This window comes from Meleagris gallopavo, chromosome 3 (genome assembly GCF_905368555.1).
Source record: "Meleagris gallopavo chromosome 3, MGAL_WU_HG_1.1, whole genome shotgun sequence".
NCBI lineage: Eukaryota > Metazoa > Chordata > Aves > Galliformes > Phasianidae > Meleagris > Meleagris gallopavo.
This window is the reverse complement of record NC_139406.1, coordinates 48,992,694-49,014,122: the sequence shown is the minus strand read 5'-3', so window position 1 is coordinate 49,014,122 and position 21,429 is coordinate 48,992,694. Positions and strand designations below refer to the sequence as shown.

General features: G+C 40.7%; 1 long non-coding RNA gene across 4 annotated transcripts in view; it reads left to right on the top strand.

The window, feature by feature from the left end:
- The first annotated feature begins 1,118 nt into the window (after positions 1-1,118).
- The window catches only part of LOC104910296 (uncharacterized), a 55,396-nt gene continuing 35,085 nt past the window's right edge, over positions 1,119-21,429 (top strand). For 2 of the 4 annotated variants that reach the window (XR_014882189.1, XR_014882192.1), the window contains exons 1-3: positions 1,583-1,682; positions 1,751-1,884; positions 15,081-15,265. This is a non-coding gene — a long non-coding RNA (uncharacterized LOC104910296). Of the gene's footprint in view, positions 1,257-1,573; positions 1,683-1,750; positions 1,885-15,080; positions 15,266-21,429 lie in introns of those variants that run through there. The other 2 variants (XR_014882191.1, XR_014882190.1) reach the window with 2 other exon arrangements.

Here is a 21,429-nt window from a genome sequence, read left to right as displayed (position 1 = left end):
GAATAAGTCCCCAAATACCACTGCTGATTACTTAATGAAAAGTCTTCTCAGAATTTAATTGCCTTTAAAAGAAAAATAGTTGAACATTATCCTGATTTTTAAAAAGAAAAGAGAGTAGCCATTCCATGGTCCCACAATAAGTATCAATCATTCTTATGCTGCAGCTTTAGGGTTCTGTACATCCAGCTTTTGAAAGGATACAGCAGAGACAGGAAGCAAAATGAATAGGAGTCTGATGTGGTTTCTGTATGAAAGGAGCCGAAGAGAATGGGACAGTCAAGCACAGAGAGAAGATGAATACAAACAAACTGCTGTACTTGGAACAGTAGGTTGCTTTAAAAAAAAAGAATAGTTAGATGACCATAGTTATCATAGAGTACATTGAATTACTCTGGAAAACTTGTGAAAGAAAATACCTTTTACATAACTAGCAATTAATTTCACTGTATTGCAATAATATTATTATAAATCACTAGTATGATCCAAAACAAGACATTTTAAAGAATCTAGATCTTGAACCGAATACAAAATTTTTAGCCAGAATGAACTTGGAAATACTTGTTATAAAGCATTAACACTTGTCAGACAAAGAATATATGATGCAGAAACAAGCCTACATGAACAACAACACATGTTTAGCTGCTTCTCTGTACTCAGTGAGTGTCACTCCCATTTAACGTGACTTCACATCACTTGTGAAGGAAGTCTGAAAAGAGTGCAGCTTCAAAGAAAACACTTGCCCTTGGCAGTGGCTGCAGAGGCATCTGTAAAAGGTTAAGGATTTATTTGCCTAGGGAGGTCTTCAGGAGTAAAAGCTGTACTTTAAGTTTGTATCTTATTTCATCCAAAGCAACGTGGAAATTTCAGCAAGGCCTAAATTCCTATGCCTACACAAACCCTGCCAAGTGGCAAACAATGCAGTGCAGTGCAGTGCAATGCAGGCAGCTGCACCTTGTGCTCATTACAGCCATTGATCACTCCAGTAGAAACCCCAGGAGAAGCCACATCAACAAAAACTTTCACCTTGTTAAAACAGAAGGCCTGTCCCCCTACCTCAGGTGATCTTTTACCTCAGCACTAGTATGCCAGCAGGACTGCGCACAAACATTCTCCCACCAGAGCAAATTGCAAGAGATGGTATGCAATCAATAACGGTTTGGATTAGTGGTAGCTACAGTGGGGTAAAACCCCCACCACATACAAGCCCCAGCTGAGATCTACGAGGCATTTAAAGTGGGCCATGCTTTATTGGTAAGGTAGGTCAATCAGCATGTAATTAATTTTAATTAGCACTTTGTTAAACTCTTCACATGCAGCCAGCTGTTAGCTCCACCAACAGCAGGTGAGTTTCATTAAAAAAATATGTACAAAATACTTTCCTACAACACGGAAACTTGAAAGTAAATGATTACAAAGCTGATTCTTAGATATAGAAACTTTCGCCAGTTGTTCATTAGACTGAATGACAAACATTCCAGCACTGCTGCCAGGATTTTAAGGTTGCCTTTGATCCTAATGGGGTTAATGATCATTAAATAATGACATACAAACCCAAACCACATTGTGTTGGACAGTCTTTCTGCAGCCAGACAGTTATATCCATGCAATGCAGTGACTGCGACATTGATTATGTTACAAGTTAAGAAACAGCTATTTGATTAATTTCTGCTGAGGTCTACTGGGTAATTTGCTGTGTTTGCTTTACAACAAACACCATGGTAGCTGCTGTGTGTTGACTTCAGTGAAGCAGTTCTTTTTCAGGAAATCGTGAGGAAGCTGGGAAATGCAAGATCTCTGCAGCATTACAGGAGATATTTCATGGCTTGCTGCAAGTTTGCTGAGGTGCATGAATTGGATAAATGAAGTTGAAAATCTACTGTTAAGGTAACTCTGGTTTAAGCATTCATTTCTTCTATCTTACAGGGTTCCTTTTGGCCTCATGTTCTCTTCTTGTCTTCTTTTCCTTAGTTTTGAGCATCTCATATGTTTTTCTCAATTATGTTTCCCACCACACTGTGAGACAAGGAAGCACTATTCCATACAGCACATTCACAGAAGCAGAGAGGTCAGAAGGGATGTCTGGATACCATCTAGTCTAACCCACCTTTACATGGCATTCAGCTTGTTAGATGGCACTCGGACCACTTTCTGTGTTAAGTCATGGAACAACAGAGGTATGGAGAAATAGGAGGTTTGTTATAGGAGGTTATACAGGTGAGTTTTAAATATCTCCAGACTAAGAGACCCCACAATCTCTCTGGCAACCTGTTTCAGTGTTCTGTAACTCTCAAATCAAAGAAGCTTTTCCTTACCTTCATAAGGAACTTCCTGTGTTCCGGTTTGTGTCCACTGCCCCTTGTTCTGTCATTGTGCGCCGCGCCACTGAAAAGAGCCTGGGCCCATCCAATCTTATATATAAGCTTTCCAATATTAACAGTGAACAGGCTACATCCCAAATCAAAGGTTCTTAAGAACATAAAAGTACCTTTGCCCAGCTGATTACATCAAGTAAAAAAATAAAATTAAATTAAGATTTTAAAGCTGTAGATCTGCCCAAATCCCATGTTTAGATCATCCAGCCACTTCTCAAACCCTTGAATATTTTTCTACACAGAATTGACTTCAGTATTAATTTCATCGTGAGCCTTGAAGGGCTGCCCTCAAGCACTTTGCTTTCAACACAGGTGAACAGGTTGACACCAGCTTCATCAGCCCAGCTGCTGCGGCAGAGAAGACATTTCCTCCATACCTCTGTTGTTCCATGACTTAACACAGAAAGTGGTCCGAGTGCCATCTAACAAGCTGAATGCCATGTAAAGGCCACTGAAAGGACAATAGGGGTAGTGAGAGTATTGTTCCCTTTGCCTCTTTTCCAAGACAATAGCTATCAGAGGGAGGCAAAGGTGTAACATTTTCTCTGGCAGAGAGAACTGGAAAGCAGCCTCGAGATAGCCAGATGCTGGCTGACGGCAGAGGAAGGGGAGCACTCATTCCCTCCTTGGGTATCAGTCCCATTTAGCATGGAATAACTGTATATGAAAGGAGTCCCAGAGAGAAGAAAATAGGCTTTCAAGTGTGAGCTCTTCCACACTCTTCTTACAGGATTTTGGCTGCCTTGGACTTTTACTGGCATGCATTTGGATGCTAAAAGTTAGTGCCGTCACAGGTTCTGAAAATTCATATTTGAATCTATGCTGAGAGCCATGCACGTGTGTTCTGAGAAGGTTTCCATGCCTGGGCATGCTGAAAGTCTGCAGTGGAAATGGGCGTTCATCCTAAACCTCCAGCTGGAATGACTGAACCTCGGTTCATCATTCTACAACTCACTGGGGACCATCAAAAATGAGTTTGTAACCTGGTGTTTAGTGCTCAGGTACCCTCTGAGTTGTCATAGATTTAATTCAGGTGCACCTATAGTCCACAGACTAAACTGCATCAAATATCTAATGCTACTGAGGAAAGATAGCTGACATTATTTCATATTTTTATTCATGATAAAATTACAAAATTTCACTGAAAAAAAAATAGTTTGGGTAAAGTTTTTACCATTCTTAAGGGGATTTGTGAAGTTTTCCTTCTTGTTTTTTAATGAGACCTGGTAATGGATTATGCAGGCTTCATCCCAGGCATGCAATAATTATGCTACATGTGCAGGATTTTACAGCAAGGCACTTAATCTGGAGCTATTCACATGTGCTCATTTCAAATACATAAATAAATAATCTCTGAAGCAGCCAAACTCAATATTAGCAACTGACTTATGCCTGCATATTTCTGAAGTTCATTGTCCTGTTGCCTGAGGATAGAGTAGGAGAGTGTGAGACATTATAAAGTGGAAGAGAAATGCTGAATTGGTTGGAAGAGCTGCCTTTCCCCTTTTGGTTCTAGGACTTGCACTGACAGCACCCAGCAGAGGTTGGCTTTAGTACCAGAAATGTAGCTGCTACTGAGGCAACCAGACTGGTATAGGGACTTTTTTCCTAGGCATGAAAGAGAAGAGAAACCCTTAAATGAACAAAGCTGAAATGAAAAAGCCAGGGTCCAGAGCCAAGATGAGCTTGGAAAGAAGGACGAAGTTAAAGGGCGTATTGTGTGAGATCTATTTCACCACCTTTTTTATTCACTTACCAGCACCTACACAATGACTACTTAAAATCCTCCTGGGGATAACCACTGCATAGATTTTTTCTGGCAGCTAAAGTGAAATTTTATTGATTTGACAGCATTTCATATAAATCACACACAGATCTAGAATGCAAGATTTCACTGACAAAAACTGCAGTTTGAGGGGAACTTGGACAAATGCATCAATAGTGTCTGATAAAGTTGAATATCCACAGGGAACCTATAAGACAGTAAAAAGCTTCTCTGGGAAATCAGAGGATCGGTCTGTGAGGAAATAAAGGATAAATGTAAATTTTAAAATGCCTAAATGTCATTGTGCATGGAAGTCAGCTGAAACAATGAATTTGTCCAGTTTTGAAATTTCATATTTTGTTTTAACAACAGACATTTACTAATCTGTTCAAAAAGATTGTAAAAGATTGTCCATGAGTACTTAAAATACAACCTGAAAATATGTCCTGGTACCAATAATATGGTAGTAGAATTCTGTAAGTTTTGTGTGATACTGTGCCAGACCCAGCCCAGAAGAGAATCCTTTTAGGCATGGTACTATGGGGAAGAGAGGATGACCTCTATTTGGAAGAGCTTACTCTGATGAGCTGTGTTGTGGAATCATTTTTCTTTGCAGTTTAGCTTAATGACGTCTATAAATGATGTCATCAATGGCTCTATGTCCAGGTGGAGGCCGATAACAAGCGGCGTCCCCCAGGGGTCTGTCTTGGGACCTGTGCTCTTTAACATCTTTATCAGTGACATTGATGACAGAATCGAGTGCACCTTCAGCAAATTTGCTGACGACACCAAGCTGAGTGATGCAGTTGACATGGTTGAAGGAAGGGATGCCATTCAGAGGGACCTTGAGAGGCTAGAAAGGTGGGCCCAGGTGAACCTGATGAGGTTCAACACGGCAAAGTGCAGAGTTTTGCACTTGGGCCGGAGGAATCCCAGGCGTCCATACAGACTGGAAGGAGTGATCCTTGAGAGCAGCCCTGTGGAGAAGGACCTGGGGGTCTTGATAGATGAAAAACTTAACATGAGCCAGCAGTGACCCTTGTGGCTCGGAAGGCAAATGGTATCCTGGGCTCCATCAGAAGAGGGGTGGCCAGCAGGCACAGAGAGGTGACTGTCCCCCTCTACTCTGCTCTTGTGAGGCCCCATCTGGAATATTGTGTCCAAGTGTGGAGCCCCCAGTACAAAAAAAGACAGGGAGCTGTTGGAAAGGGTCTAGAGGAGAGCCACGAAGATGATCAGGGGACTGGAGCACCTCCCCTATGAAGACAGGCTGAGGGAGCTGGTCTTGTTCAGTCTGGAGAAAAGAAGGCTGCGGGGTGACCTCGTTGCAGCATTTCAATACCTAAAGGGAGCCTACAAAGAGGAGGGGAATCAACTCTTTGAAAGGGTTGGTAGCCGCAGAACAAGGAGAAGTGGTTTTAGGTTGAGAGAGGGGAGATTTAGGTTGGATGTCAGGGGGAAATTCTTTACTGTCAGAGTGGTAAGGTACTGGAACAGGCTGCCCAGAGAGGTTGTGGATGCCCTGTCCCTAGAGGTGTTCAAGGCCAGATTGGATGGGGCCCTGGGCAGCCTGGTGTAGTATTAAATGGGGAGGTTGGTGGCTCTGCATGTGGCAGGTGGATTGGAGATTCATGATCCTTGAGTCCCTTCCAACCCTGGCCATTCAGTGATACTCTGTGATATTCTGTGATAAATGTATAGAACAGCTATGTTGTTACCATTATCCTAGTGGCATCATAGTTTATTATTTGCTCAACTACTCTCTTCACTGCTGCTCCAGGAAATGATGCTACAGTGAGGAGAGTTGAGTCTGTCACAGAATATTTCCTCTCCGGAACAAGGGAAGGGCAGTTAGAAGCCGCAGTCTGCTTGGTCATCTCCAGGGAAAGGCAGTTCAGAGAAGTCTCTTGTACGAAAATAAAAACAAACTTAGAAAGCCGTAAATGGATCACATCCTTGGTTCGATTATAACACCCTCACTTCCAAGCCTCTGAGGCTGCATCTCAGTCGGCTAATTGCACATTGAAAAGAGGATGTGTGGGTTCATTTTTGGAGAGCTGATCTATTTGGGGGCTGTTTTAAAACATTGGTTATATTCTCTTGATCTGTTCTTAATTTAATATGTGAACAAATGAGACTTCATACTATTCTTCTGAAATGACTACATTGGATTACGCAGTAATACACGTTTTGGACGTTGTGTGTTTGTTGAGCAGGAATGCTAAGCATGGCAAGCCCCTGTTATGACCACACCTTTCAGCATAATATTAATTAGACATCACAATACACTAAAACCTCTCCTCCTTCAGCAGTCTCTCACACACCATCTCAAAAATGGTTATAACTTACAAGCGAGAAAGAAACGTCATTCATCTAGTGGCTGGTCTGTAGACAGGAAACCTGAAGACAAACTGTTCCTAGCTTGCTTGCTTGCCTGAAATGTGAATAAATGTTCTCTTATCTCTCTGTTTTTCTTTGTGTGTGTGTGTGTGTGTGTATTTTCTTCTTTCCTCATCTCTTTTAATGTAAGGGTGATTGGAGCAGAATAAACTGCATTACTAACTTGGCACAGGTATGGAGCCATGGAACAAAAATGACAGAACTGGGGACCCAAGGACCACACTTTTCATCTCTTCTTTATGTACTGCATTTTGTTCTGTGCATTTTGTTCTACATTGAATGAAAGCACCAAATGCCCATTACCAACCAGAGCATCTCTGTTTCTGGTTCAATTTCATTCAACAGTAATCCAGTTTGCCTTTTCTAGGACCTTTCCTTGATGCAAATCAGTGTGGTTAGAAGAGCTTATCAGAGATGCTCAACAGCTGCACCCCTGCTCTGTGCTAAAACACCATTGTATACCATACATTCTTTTGTATTACATAGTGTAAATGATCTTAGGCCAGAGTTTTCAAAGGCTAAAGCAACATAAATTACCTAGAAAGACAGCAAATACCAAATGGACAGTATAGGGATAGAATTCTGTTTCGTACAATAAAAAAAAAAACAACAAAGATTATAAAACCTATACACACAGCCAATCTTATTACTCAAAATACACCTATTTGGGTGTATTTTGCAGTCTTGATTGAAATTTTTTGCAATATTGAAATTATAACTTTCTGAGCTCCTCACTTTGTAATAGTATTTTTCTCCTTTGTTGGGTCACAGAACTAAATATTAAAATACTGGGATCTGATATAAGCCAGTCTGATGTAAATATTCAATTTTTCTAAAAATATGCAGGCTGTACATTTTTGTCATCTTTTACTAAATATTTTTTTCATTTGGATTGCATTTTTTTTTTTCACAATAATTTCGGGCACATTCGGACAAAAATTGGTATAATACAAGTGCAAGACAAAGCCAGTAATTCATAAGAATTCAGATGTTTCTTCCCCAGTGCTGAAGCCATCTGACCACAGCTGCTCCTGATTACCAGAGCAGAGCTTGAACACAGGGAGTCAAAGCTCACAGTGATGCTCACTCCTTCCTTCATCAAATGCTCATTGACTTTTTGGAGTGAAGGAGGAGAAAGCTGTAATGAGAAACATCTTACTCCAGAGAATTCACTTAATTTACGTGAAATTTTTTGCTCTCCTTGGATTTGTTCACCTAAGTGTTAACTTGTGAATCCATCTTATTAGGCCATTTGCTTTTTGGCATTAGGTGTAGAACACTTTTCCACTGCCACTGTTGTAGAGGGTAACATTTGTATATAGTAAATGGAGGCTTAGCAATTGCAAATCATCCTCTACCCTGGAGAAGCAAAAATGATGATTCCTGAAGCACACAGATGGCTTTTTATCTTCAGGGAAATACCAAGCAACTCTCTTTGCACAGGCCTCTGATGCCGTTAATGTTCATAATTATTATATGTTTTCATAACAGCATATTAAGTTTTTTCTTCTTTATTAGCATTTTCATTAGCCTTTGTTTAGTTCCTGAAATGAGCCCATGTTCATTTTCATTCGCTGCCACACTTTCTGAACTTTTCTTGTCACTTGCAACTGGCAGTGGGTTGCTTTGTTTTAACCTGGGGCAAATGTCTGCTGGGCCACCTCCCCAGGAAGCCTAAAGGCCAAAGATCTGCGGGTCGTAAGCCAGTCTGGCACCCAGGAGCTGCTAAGAGATCCTTTGTAATCAAGGTTGGACTGACAGATGCACCCAGATTACATGTACATAAAAGGTTGGCTGTTCTCAGGACCTTTACCTGCTGGTGTCTGGACTACTTTGTTTATAAAAAAAAAAAAAAGATTAAAGAGTGAACATAATGTCTCCTTTCTGAGATATCTAGATGGAGGATGAATTTAGTTCATTTTCCATGCACCATCAAGACATATTCAGCGTTCTATCAGATATACTGTGTACACACCTTATGGGAGTCTCAAGAGTAATGCAAACCCAGGAGCTTCCATATGAAAGCAGAAGGAACATTCAGAAAGACAATGTTTCAGCCTATCAATCTTGATAAAGGCCCAGATGGGTAAAAATGTCAGCTTTATGTGTGTTCCAGCCACTCTCAATCAATCAACTTTCTTATGTAGGTTATTGAGTGTGTCTTCCCCAAAGCATTGAAGGCTTTAAATCTTGTGCCCAGAGTGATGCCATTATTTTCATGATAAAATTGATCCAGGCAGACATCAACTTTCATTTTCATGGTACCAGACTGGTGGGGTTGTACTTTTCAGCTCAATGGTTCTGGAAATTCACATTGCAGTGGCAATGTATGAAATTGATTCTCTTTCTTGATGTATCACTAGTGCTACAGAGAAAGTAGGATTTTTTTCCTTTCTGCCCACGTTTGGTATAGTGCAACTAAGTTGCTCAAAAATGGGGGAATTAAATAATTTTTCAGTGAGATCTTACAGTAGATGCAATGAATGAATTATAATTAAACCATTGTCTTATTAAGTACTCTGAAAATATTCAAGGATGTGGGAGAACTAACATTTTAAAACCCAATACGTAGCACAACTTCCCTATTTGCATGTGTTTTCCCACTGATTCTGTTCCTCTATTTTCTCTTGGAATTTCTTCCTCTATTTCTATAGTCCCTACTGACATCGTGTATGTGTAACATCTCATAAATTCTTTTTGTCTCCTTCCCCTCTTTACCAAGTTCTTTCAAAACTCTCCTCATTATCTCCCACCTCTTGTCTATCTCAAGCAGATTTCATCTGTCAAGTTGTCCTGTCCTGGGACTCTTCAGTACTTCTCTAAATCACATACAATAGCAATATGGCCCTAGGTATCACAACAGCGAAGTGCTGGGCAAAATCACTAAATGTTTACACCGCATGAGAGAAGATAGAAGAAAATCTGAAAGCAAAAAACAACCTCTTGAAAGGAGTAGAAGTTTGAGTACAGTGTCATTCACTCAGGGAGTGGTGGTTTGCAGAGCATGAGGGCTCCTGGCAGCCAAGCAGCATGCTGGGGTGAGAAAGGCAGACAGTTGCTCTTGATAGTATCATGTATCCCAAAGCCTCTGGGGATTTTCAGGCCATGTTTTATATTCATCTTCTTGTTAGATACTGAAATAACCTCTTCTGTGACATTCACTGAACTTGAGGAATTTTCCCACAGATTCAAACCTTCACTGATCCATAGGGAGCTGGTCAATGCGTGGTATCTTTCTCTCACCTGCAATTTCATCCTGTGCTATCCAGATTCCTCTTCAGAAAATGACTTTAAAATTAAATGCATCCTAACATTTTTAAAAATTTTGGAGAGTGTGATAAGAATAAACACATGCCTGCATTTTCATTCTTGTGCCATACTATCTCCAAGCATCCATGATATCTAAATTAATATATTTGTTGAAGGAGAACTGCATTCTCCTTAAGTCCTAGAGGCACTGAACACATTTACAGGGAATGTCTTTTGGTTTTTGTAGAACCCTGCTGTTTTCATCTCTATCGAGGGTTGTGGCACTGCTTCTGAGGATTTATTTCTGCAGAAGCACAGGTGTTAATTCTCAGCAACTCTGCATGTCCAACCTGCTGTGAAAATTACAGCAACTCAGAGCTGTTCTAATTTATTCTACACTTCCCACTGCCTCTGAGGGAGCAGCTCTCCAGCGCTGTCCCATTTCTTCTACCTGTTCCATTCCCTGATATCTCTTGAACGTTACAAGGGACACAGAAGTCATAATGCTCATATCTACAAAAAGCAAATCCCTGTGTGCCGCAACTACATCCTACTGTGATGATTCACTGCCACCAAAGCTTCTTAACCTAAGGATCTTGATTCAAAAGTTTCCTGAAGTAGGAGAGACTCAAGTGCATTTTATTAATAGAAACAGTTGTTCAAGTACTCATGGAATTGAGAATAAATGCCATTGATCAACTTTAAAAGTATAAATTTATTGCTCCTTGACCAGTGTTTTAGTTATCCGTGCAGACCTTTTTACATTTACCTGAATTGGACAGGAATATTGGACTGTTATATACATTTCATATTCTGCTAGTCTGTAACTTAACATTAGAACATCACAAAGAATCCAGCTTCCCTTCCAAGGACCACAGGAAATACTGAAGCCAAACACGAACTGCCCCAAAGTTCTTTGAAGCTCAGATGTAGCCCAGTTACTGATTAAAATGACTTTTTCTTACTGAACTCTCTGAGTCTTGTGCCCACTTAGGTGCTGTTTAATCCATAGGATTATTTGACTGGGAAGCCAACATACTGGGTGAGCAGAGCATTAATTATCATACTTGCTGCAAGTCCATATATACCTGAATCTTTTCAGCTATTCTGGATTAATGTTGTTGAAATTAGGAACTTATAGCTAAAACTATTGTTAAGAGCATTCTGATGAGCATATACCAATTCTGATTCTGCACTGATAGTTTTAAAATCCACACCCTTCCCATTCTCCGATCTTTAAAATTATCAATCTTCTCTCTCTTAGTGCTCTCTTTCATCTTGTTTTTTTTTCAAAATTCTCTCTTCTGTTTTCTTGTTTTTCTTAACTAACTCTATTGAAAATGAAATTCAACGAATATGACATTTCTTACTGCCATGACATATATCCTCATGACAGACCACATCTTTTCCCAGTATGGTATCTAGCTTTTTAAAATAGATCTATAGGATTGTTTGGGTTGGAAGGGGCCTTGGAGATCATCTGCTTCCAAATATAAGGCACAGACTGTATTCCACTGACGGCAGAGTATAACACAAGACCTGACTTTTCAGTTGCCTTTATATAATATGGTTAATTGTTATTAATGATTAACAACATTAAAATTTCTAAAGCATCTCTTCTCACTAATGTCTTGATAAAAAAAAAATGCTCACTGAATCTAGAAGAACTCCTAGATGATGTTAATGGTTCTTACATTAGATCTGGGCACAGTGGTTGATATAGCCCAAAATGAGAACTCAGTACTTGGGAGGGTTGTGCAAACTAAATCAGATCTTTTGAAGATGAGTCATCACTATACTCAACTCTGCTCAGTGACATTTCATAATAGTGTCACAGATTTCCCAAAGTAACCATCTTCATAAGAAGGCAAAGAAGTAAATATGAATCAGCTTGCTGTATAGTGAAGAGGATAGAATTGTGCATCTTTTACCACTGTGATTTTTTTTAACACCTTTCCATTTAGCATTCAAAGTTGGTGTTTTTGAAATAGAAAGCAGTTTTCTTAAGGGATAACAATATTGCAGGGCTTGGAATTATACAACTGAATAAGAGTATTGAGAAGGCTGCATGCATCACCCAGGCAAACACTTCCAAGTAACCATCATCTGTAATGGAGCACAGTCCCCCAGCCCATCTTGATACGAATATGGCTCTCAGAAAGCACTGGCTTATGCAGCACTTGCTGTAAAAATCTTATTTATAGACAGTTAATAGTTTCTCTGCACAGTTGCTAATACTGACTTCATTCTCATGCCTCACTAGGGCATTATTTGCTAATGGAAGAAGTACAGAAATACAAGGAAAAACAATCCATTAAGAAAAAGTCTGCTTGATTTCATCAGTTGGTATGCGTTACTTTGTGGCTTTCCAAAGAATGATGTAAATCATCAAACCACAGTTGTCCAATATATCCTGCAAGTTCTGTGATTTCAGATGATCTGGTAGGTGCTAATGTCTCCCAAGGCCATGACTGGGACAGAACTGGTGCTGGGTCCCCAGAGTCAGCTTTGGAATGAAGTGGAGATGATTTAGCTCTTTCTGGTTTTTCTGTGGCTGCTGTGCACAGCAGGAAAAAAAAATATTATTATTTAAAAAAAAAAAAAAAAAGGAGAAAAAAAGACCTGTGAAAGACTGACAATCAGAGATGGAAGGCTGTGGTCCTCCCCAAGCCAGTGAGGATGTAAGATTAACAATTCTTTGAAGGTATAGAGTGATCAGGTGCTCCCATATAAACATGCTAAATCTTTGAGTCAGTTCCAATATAAAGAGTAATTCTTGGTCATGAGAAATGACTCCTCAGAGCAACTCATCTATAAGCATTTGCAAGAAGAGGGGTGTGCTGGTTTTGTATTTTTTGTTGTGTTTTTTTAAAAATTTTACTTGGTTTTAAGTTCAAGATGCAACAGTGACTCTATAACAATGGTTATTACACATTAAAATCCAGTGTCTTTTTCAGAGAAAAAGTAAAAAACATCACACTACGTAACATTTGATTTTTAGAAGTGAAGCTATGTAGAGATGAGGAAACAATTTAAAGCAAAATAAAATGACCTACTAGAAGAGGTAAAATGATTTTTTTGTGATGTGGAGGCTACTTTAAAATTCCACACTGAATCTTGTCCAAAAGATCCAAATGTGGCAGTACGAATAAATGTCAGAAGAAAGGAGATAATTATGAATGAAGTGCACTTACCAAAAAAAAAAGGGATTTTCAAGCAAAGATGAAGAAATAAATAAACATGACATTTTAAGTATAAAATGTGAATCTAAATATACACACTAAACTATAAAACACACTAATGAAAGACAAGAAAGACTGAGAAGTATCTACGCCTAGGACAAGCAGAAGGCTTACAAGAAACTTTAGTGGAATCAAAAATCATCGAAGACAAATATATTGCAAAAAGTTAGCTGCCTTTTTACATTAACATTCACATCAGAAGCCAGGAAATTTTCACACCAAAGTAATTCTAAATGGGGAATGAGTTTGAAAGATATATCACAAAAAAGGAAGCATCAATGAAGGTGTTTTAGAGAAAATTAATAGATCAAGTGTTCATAAATCAGGAGCTAGTATATTTTTTTAATCCAATAGCTCCAAAGGAACTTTGGTGTGAAATATCACAACTAAGTTTAGTTTGAACAATAGTTTATCCATCAGCCCTGCTTCATAACAAAGGGCTGAAAGATGACAGCTGTGGGATTGGTCTTTATGAAAGCCTTACAGGGGCCATTCTGTAAACTGCAAACCAGTAGACCTGACTTCACACTGAGAAAATGATGAAAGCTGTAATAAAAGCTGGAATTAGTAGACACGGGAATAAGTAAATTTGGGGATGTGTAAGCACTTATTACCCTCTTTGAATCAGCTGTTGAGAAATCCATCAGTGCACAGCTTTCAACTCACTTATCAGGCTTTACTTGTGCCTGATACACATGATGGAGCCTCAAGCTCACAAACCCAGTAAGATTCTGAGTGATTGAAGAAAGATATCCACTCTGGTTTTAGAAGGCAGAACATAAAGATTTCCAAAGTCTTTGAGCAATATTCTTGTCTCCACTCCACCAAAGTGAATGGGAGTGTTGATAGGAGCAGGACAAGGAGGAAAGATTTTAAGCTTTACTGTTTTGTCAATGCATTTGCTGTGGCACATCTTTCTTCCTCTTGTACTGCTTCCATAGACTATTTATTTATTGTCCTTTTTGTCTTCATTTTAAAGAGGTACTTTTATTTAATCCTATTTTTCAGTTGCTTATCACTCTTAGTGCCTCTGCAGGAGAGCAAGGCATACTGTGCCCTTTATAAATTAAGTATTAATTACATTATTAATTATTATTATGTTCAGTTCCCTGGAAGGTTTTATACAAAGACAGTTAAAATGCATATATTCTCTAAGGTATGTCTGTAGAGTGATTATAGACTTCATGCTTATGCAAAGCTATTGATTTTTCTCATGTACTCTAGTCTATTATACCACGTTCTGTTTCAAATTGATGCTATTTTAGTATATTCTTCCTCTTTATGTCAAAGTTTTAAGTAAAATTTTGTGAAAGGGAGGGAAAAAAAAAGAGAGCTGCATATTTTCTCACATATAGGCAGAGATTTGTTTCCTGAAAAACATGTTCCCTTGGGAAACAGAATTTGTATTTAACCTTTGTTTTCCTTAGTTGCACTTTATTGCCATTTTGCTTCCATGCAAAGCAGTGATGACATTAACGAACCTTGCAGGCAGCAAAAGGATTTGCACTCATAGGTGAACTCATAAGAAACCTTGCAAGTATTTTTAAGCAAGGTCTACTCTGCTTGTCGTTACCACTTCAACAACAGCCTTGGGCCAATGGGAGTTTACATTCTAATTTATTTCAAAGGCACTTGTGAACCCTTCGGGTTTTTTGTGTCCTCCATGACACAAAAATTATTAAGTTTTCCATCAAAAGTAGAAGAGCAGCACCTGAGTGTTGGGGGTGAGTACAGTGAATACAGAGGTCATGTGGCACAGGTTGGAGGGTCATCCTGTGCTCTCCCTCCACACAGGACTCTCAAGAGGAACCTCCAAACATTTCCTCCCAGTCAGTAACACTAAGATGCTTGTGAAAACCTTGAAAGACAAAGAGTTGAAATGAGGAACACAGAAATCCATAGCAAAGCCCTGCAGACCCTTCTCCAAGGGATTTCTCCAAAAGATTTCCAGCATGGTCACAGCTATGGGAAGGGGCTCCCTGCTCCAGGGAGGGATTTCACCACATCCTCCTCCCATTAGATTCAAGCCATGTTCTGTTTCTCCTTTTCCAGACCCTCAAATTAAAATTGGGAAACATCTACGGAGAAATTTTTCGTTGTGAGTGTGAAGAAGCAGTGGCACAAGCTGCGCATAGCTGTGGATGCCCCATCCCTGGAGGCATTCAAGTCTAGGCTGGATGAGGCCCTGGGCAGCTGAGCTGGTGTTTGATCTAGCAGTTGGACCCCGCCCTTGGCAAGTGAGTTGGAACTATATCTTTGTGGTCCCTTCCAATCCAAACCATTCTATGATTCTGCGATTCTATAATGATCTTCATTAAAGAATCAGCCTGGGAAACAATTCACATTCTCAGAAGTATTAGTAGTTTATCTAACTCCATCCAATCTCATTGTTGCTGTCATACATGTATCAACAATAATCAAAACAGTGCAGTGACACCTGGGGAAAGGGTTGCTCCAATTTGTGAATTATAAATACTTTTCTAAAAGCCAAAGATTGTTGTATGTTTCTCTAAAAATGTTCTTGTTGACATTCAGGTGGAGAATTGTCTCTTCCTTATGCGAGAGCATGGATGTCATTCACTTCACTGACAATTTATTCTCTACTCCAGAAGGAGAAATCCATGTTTGCACATCTGTACCTTAAAACATTTGATACTCATAAGCTTAGCCAAACAACCCTGGCCCCATTTGTCAGCTGGAGTCCTTGTGCAACACTCAAGGCATTTTGAAAGCTGTATTAAAACCTCCTGCTGCTTCTCCAGTAGTAGTGTGTGTCTACTGGGCAAGTGACACTAAGGTGACAGACAAGACTGCTGTGGTAAATATTTGCTCTGACATTTTATTTTTTCTACCCATTCTTTTTAAAAGATATAGTACAACCTCTACTTGTGCAGTAACCAGCTTTGATTAAATCAGTCGCTTAATTGCAAAGCTCATAACTACTTACTTTCAGTTATCTGCATGTATTTACATGCAAAATAATAAAATAACTTATAAAGAGCAGTGATGTGATAAGAGCAGCATCATCTGCTGAACTGTCCCAGAGCACCTGGGCCAGCACCCTGTTCTAAGCAGGTTCAGTCTCAGGATTTCAAAAATCTTGATTTTGTACAGAATCTCAGTACTGGTACCAGAGATGCATATTCATGCCTTAAGACCATTTCTCTCTTGAATATGGAGAAATTAGTTCTCTTTGTCAAAGCCTGAACTCCCACTGAGACAATCCAGAAATGAAGGAAACAGGACTTCTTCTATTGTAACAAATGTGGTACATTGGGTAAGGACGAGCAGCCCTACATAAAACAATTAATGAGCACAGCCCAGCTGTCACCATGGAATTGGAAATCCCAGGAGAGAGACGAGAAAACATTGCTGGAGAGCAACCAAGCCAATCGTGCTTTAGGTACTTGGCAGAACAAGTAACAATCCCAAAACACTCAGTGTCTACTGAATTCATCCAGCACCTTTATCTGCAGGTGAAGGAGATCATCCTCAGCTCCCAAAGCTCATCCCTGCTGCCCCTGAACCCCTGTCCCTCGTCTTCCTCCCCTGTTCCTTCACTTTCTCTGCTGCCTTTCCAGTAGCGGCTGCAGCAAGCAGTAAGTAACGGCTGTAAGGCAGGGATGTATACAGGCTGATACTTGAAGCTCTGTCCCTAGAATGAATTGGAAGCATCTGGCTACGTTGCTGTCAGTGGGTAATGATGCAGCCCCGTCGCAAGCCCAGATGTGATTCTACATTCCTGCAGCTGTTCTGGTGGGAGTTTCAACACCCGAAACATCTGCTACTGGGAATCAAAGGCAAGATACTTACACAATCTTTTAGGGCTGTTATTTTTGTTTGTTTGCAATTTTTTTTTTCCTTTGGAAAATATATTTTATTTATATAACACCATTTTTAGTTTGTCCTGCAGTGGCTGCTCTCCACGTAAAGTGGTGCTAGGTGTCTGTAGCATAGGGCATGAAACCCAGAAGATTCAAGATACGTGCTGCTCTGAGGTTTATGGGCATTGACACCAGAACATTATGATCTGTCATGTAAATATATATATGTAGGGAGCTGCTAAAATGAAGTCATTACTGTCTTCTGCATAAATATGTATTTAGACCATCTAAATGATACAGAAATGCCCATCTATCAGGTAATTTCATATTTAGACTGAGGGAGAAAAGGCTGTCTTGACATACTCTAGTTACAGCCATTAAAAAAATATCTGCAAATGAAAAGAGATCAGAAGATGATATTCCAACTTTAAAAAGACAATGAAGTAAAAATGAGGGTGCTCATGAGAATGTGATCTCTGGGCTACAGGAAGGTGGTAAAGTTTGATAACACCCAAACTGATCTACTGAGTTTTGCAGGGGAAGAAATGCAGTCTGACTGGGCCTCTAAAGACCAGAATTAATCTTGAAGTGAATGTTCATGATTGTACTGCTCAAAACCACTAGTAACAGATTTTCTAATGGAAATGCTGACTTTGCACTGTAACACAAGCAGTCAATACTATGATTTCTTATTTTCTGTTACAAGGGACTTTAGTACACTGAAAAGAAATAGAGGACATGGAAAATTTATACCAGATGCCGCATTATGCCATTTTTTTCCCATGATGTTAATTACTTTTTGGTTCCCACTGTATCACACAGTGCATACTGACAAGCTTCCTGCATCTGAAAGGCATCCCCTGCACTCCTGCAGCTAATCCTACACCTTACAGGAGCTGCAGAGGATGCTCAGCCTCACCAGGTCCTCTGCATGTTAGTCAATCCTAAATAACCACTAAAGCGATAATAGAATGGGTTAGGTTGAAAGGGACCTTGAAGATCATAGAGCTCCAACCCTTCTCCCATGAGGCAGGGCTGCCACCCAATAGCTCAGCTGCCCAGGGCCCCATTCAATCTGGCCTTGAACAACTCCAGCTTCTCTGGGCAGCTCTGCCAGTGCCTCACCATTCTCTAACTAAAGATTTTTTTCCTAAGATTTTTTTTTGAGATTTAACTCAAATCTCACTTTTTTAGTCTAAAGCCATTCTCCATTGCCCTAATAATTGTGTCTTTCATCCCTGGTATGGTCTGTATGACATGTGGAGTCAGGAGATCACAGTGATGGTCATAGGGCTGCAGGGAGAGTCTATATGTGAAGGGCTGACAGGAGATTCCCCACCAAGAAAAGAGCAGAAAAGGCTAGAGAAGGTGGTAGAAGAAACTGAGGACACCAAGTAGAAGATGAAGAGGTTGGCAAAAGAATGGGGAGGAAAAGACAAGGAACAAAGAAATAGGAAAGGTGAGTGAGAAGAGGAAGGAAAGCAGCAAAGTAGCTGCCCCTGGAAGCATTGCCTCATTCATGCACTTTGACCAGGCTGCCTGGAAAAAAACTGCCTCCAGATAGTATAAGGGCTCCTGGACAGCCCCAAATTATCCACCCCAACAGAGCTGGGAGGTAACAGAGCTGGAGGAAGTAGGGTAGCAGAGGCAAAGGGACATCAAAGAGACAAAACAGAAATATTCTTTTCTTATACAGGAGGGGAGAAAGCCCCAATTTAGTTTTCCTGTGTTTTCTTTGGCAAGTTTTCAAGTGAGGCACCCTGGGTTGCATGCTTTGTCTCAGGCAAAGAAAATCCAGCAAAGCAAGCCCAGCTCCTTCCTTCAGCGTCTCAGTCAGCAGTAATTTATATTGCTGTTCCTCCTTAATAAAATCCATCGTGCACTCCAAAAGAGTAACTAGGACACTTAGTTTTTATTCCACATGCATCTCATTTGTCTTCAGCAGGTTCTTCCATAATCTCATCATTATTGCAATCACCCTCTGAGGACAGCTGACTTGCATTAATCAGCTAGGCCTCTCATCCCTCACTAGATTCTTTACAGTTTTACTGTGCCCTTGGGCATCCTAACTTTACTTGAAAAATTAATAAACCTCCCCTCTCTTATCTTACCTTATTAATGTCTGTCTTTGTAACCCATTATCCCTGTATCTCTTCGGTGACCATTTGAGGATGTGGTTCCCACCAAAGGATTGTGCCCTGGTGAGACAGCACACAGGAGTGCCCTACATAATTGGAAAAGAAAAAAAAAAAGAGGGTAGGAGAGACAGAGAGAAAAAGACCATAAAGACTTTAAAGTCCAACATCATTGTTTACAAGATTGGTTGACAGAATGAAAATATGGGAGCTGTTAAGAACCCAAGGAAGGCTATTAAGACTCATCCAATAGTTCCTCTTTACTTACAAGCAGCCCCTTGCCCTCCTGCTTCCCACACACCCACTCTCCCATCCATCCCTCATCCTCCTCTTTCCTCTCCTGCATCCTATGAAATCCAATCGGTTAATTTGGATTGTTTTAAAATCCTGGTACATTAATCACTTGTGTTTGCACACGCTTTATGTGGGTTGTTGGTCATGGTCTGTAGTTATACTGGCTGTCTCTCTTGCTTACTTAAAAGTACATTCCAATTGAAAATAAAGATTTTGCAGGTTTGCTCATTTCACACAGTGATAGCAGCTGGTAAGTGTCTTTTGCAATTCATCAGAGGCCTCCCAGACCACCTGCTCTTGGCATCCTGCAAACAGCTGGCTCTGTGTAAGTACCATAAGCTATTATCTTACTCAATAAATAATGAAATAAAGAAAGAAAGCAGGACAAAACCACATCTCTGTAGATAACACACATTCATGACCAGCAACCTCCCCTATATTGGAGAAGGAGAAAGTGAAGCTAAGATCTTTTGCTGGATTTAGCAGTACCTTATAATAGAAAATTGAGATAAATCAACATCAATATATAAGGTTCTGTATTTTCTTTCTTTCTTTCTTTTTGAAACCTGCTCTATTTCTGAAAAGACCACAGGGAGCTTTTATGAAACTTCAGCTAATGTCACCAGATGTCCCACTATTGAGAGGTGAATCTCGGTCTTTGAAGGGCTGCCCCACTTAACTTTTTTTGAGATGAACACTTCATCCTCTCTTCCTGGTCCCAAGAGCAGACCCAGGTCACTTCCTCCTCCCTGCTGTTCTGTTCTCCCCTCCATCCCAGGGGGAAGCTGCGGGTGGCCCAGGGCAGGAGGTGGGCACGCAGAGCTGGGGCAGGGAGTGCATCCTTAGGGAAGGGATGGGATTTCAGGGGTCAGAAGGAGAAAGACAGTGACAAGGGCAAATGGTGCTACACTGTCCTTCCTGAGGAGGAATGAAGACTTGTGATAGGAAAGTGCTGCATTCTGGGCACAAAGCTTGTATCTTTTCAGGATATTTAATTTTTAATCTATGAATTTTGCAAGGAGCCACAGAAACAGGCAATAAATAAATTTCATCTGCAATCTGTTGCACGAGGGATTTACAGCAGAAGAACTTAAATTTAGGGAGGGCTTGATCGATCTTTCTTTAAATGACCTGTTTGATATTTGCCGTGAGGGCACGAGGGATGGCAGCCAGAGGTCCGACTGTCCCTGCTGTGCACAACACTGGGATGCTCCTGGTGTGCTGGTGTTGGCAGATACCACCACTCTCTCCCCCAGAGGAAAGCCTTGTTGAGCAGGCATAATCATTCCTTTAATGGCAGGGCTCTTGTAGCAGTGTACTTACTAATCACAATGAGAAAGGATGCCTGACCCCAGCTCCTGTTACTGTGAGTGAGAACTGGGAGCAGAGTGCTTAGAAGTGGTCTTTTAACATCCCGTAAAAGAAAAAGGAAGAACTTATGATGTTTTTCAGAACGATTATTTTCTCCCTGTTGCCTCGCAAGTGCTGGAGGGGATTTGCTACTGAAAATGCAGACCTGGGTATCGCTCCCTCTCTGTAACTGGCTGGGGTAGGGGGTGGAAGGGAAGGAAGCATCCTTTGATCCTGTCCATGCTGGGAGCATAGCTGAGCCGGCATCTCGCGTTGTAGGCTGCTGCTGTCACTGCTCAGCACAAGGTAATGCCTCTCTGACACGGTGTGTGAGCAGAAGGGGGGGAAAGCAGGGACTGTGCCTCACAGAGGCGTCTCTGATAGACCTCTTAAAGTCCTGTGATTGACAGGGCCGCGCCAGGCACTTCTAATGAAGCATTTAAATGCCTGGGAAAGTGCAGCAACTTTACTGTGCCGTTTCCGCCTTCCTGCCCTCTCTCCTTCCTTTCTTTTTTTCCTGCTTTAATATTCAAGAGCAATACATTCCAGACATTAACCCACACATAAACACGAGATGCAAACAAACATGCCCAGCACTTCCTTCTGGGGAAGCACCTTCCTTTTGGGGAACCAAAATAAATTGCTAAGAACCGCCAATGCAGACATCCCCAGTGGCTGAGGCGCTGGCACAGCTGCCCATGTAAGCTCTGGTGCCCCATCTCTGCAGGTGCTCAAGGCCAGGTTGGAAGGGGCCCTGGGCAGCTGAGCTCCTGGGTAGCAGTCCTGCCCATGGCATGG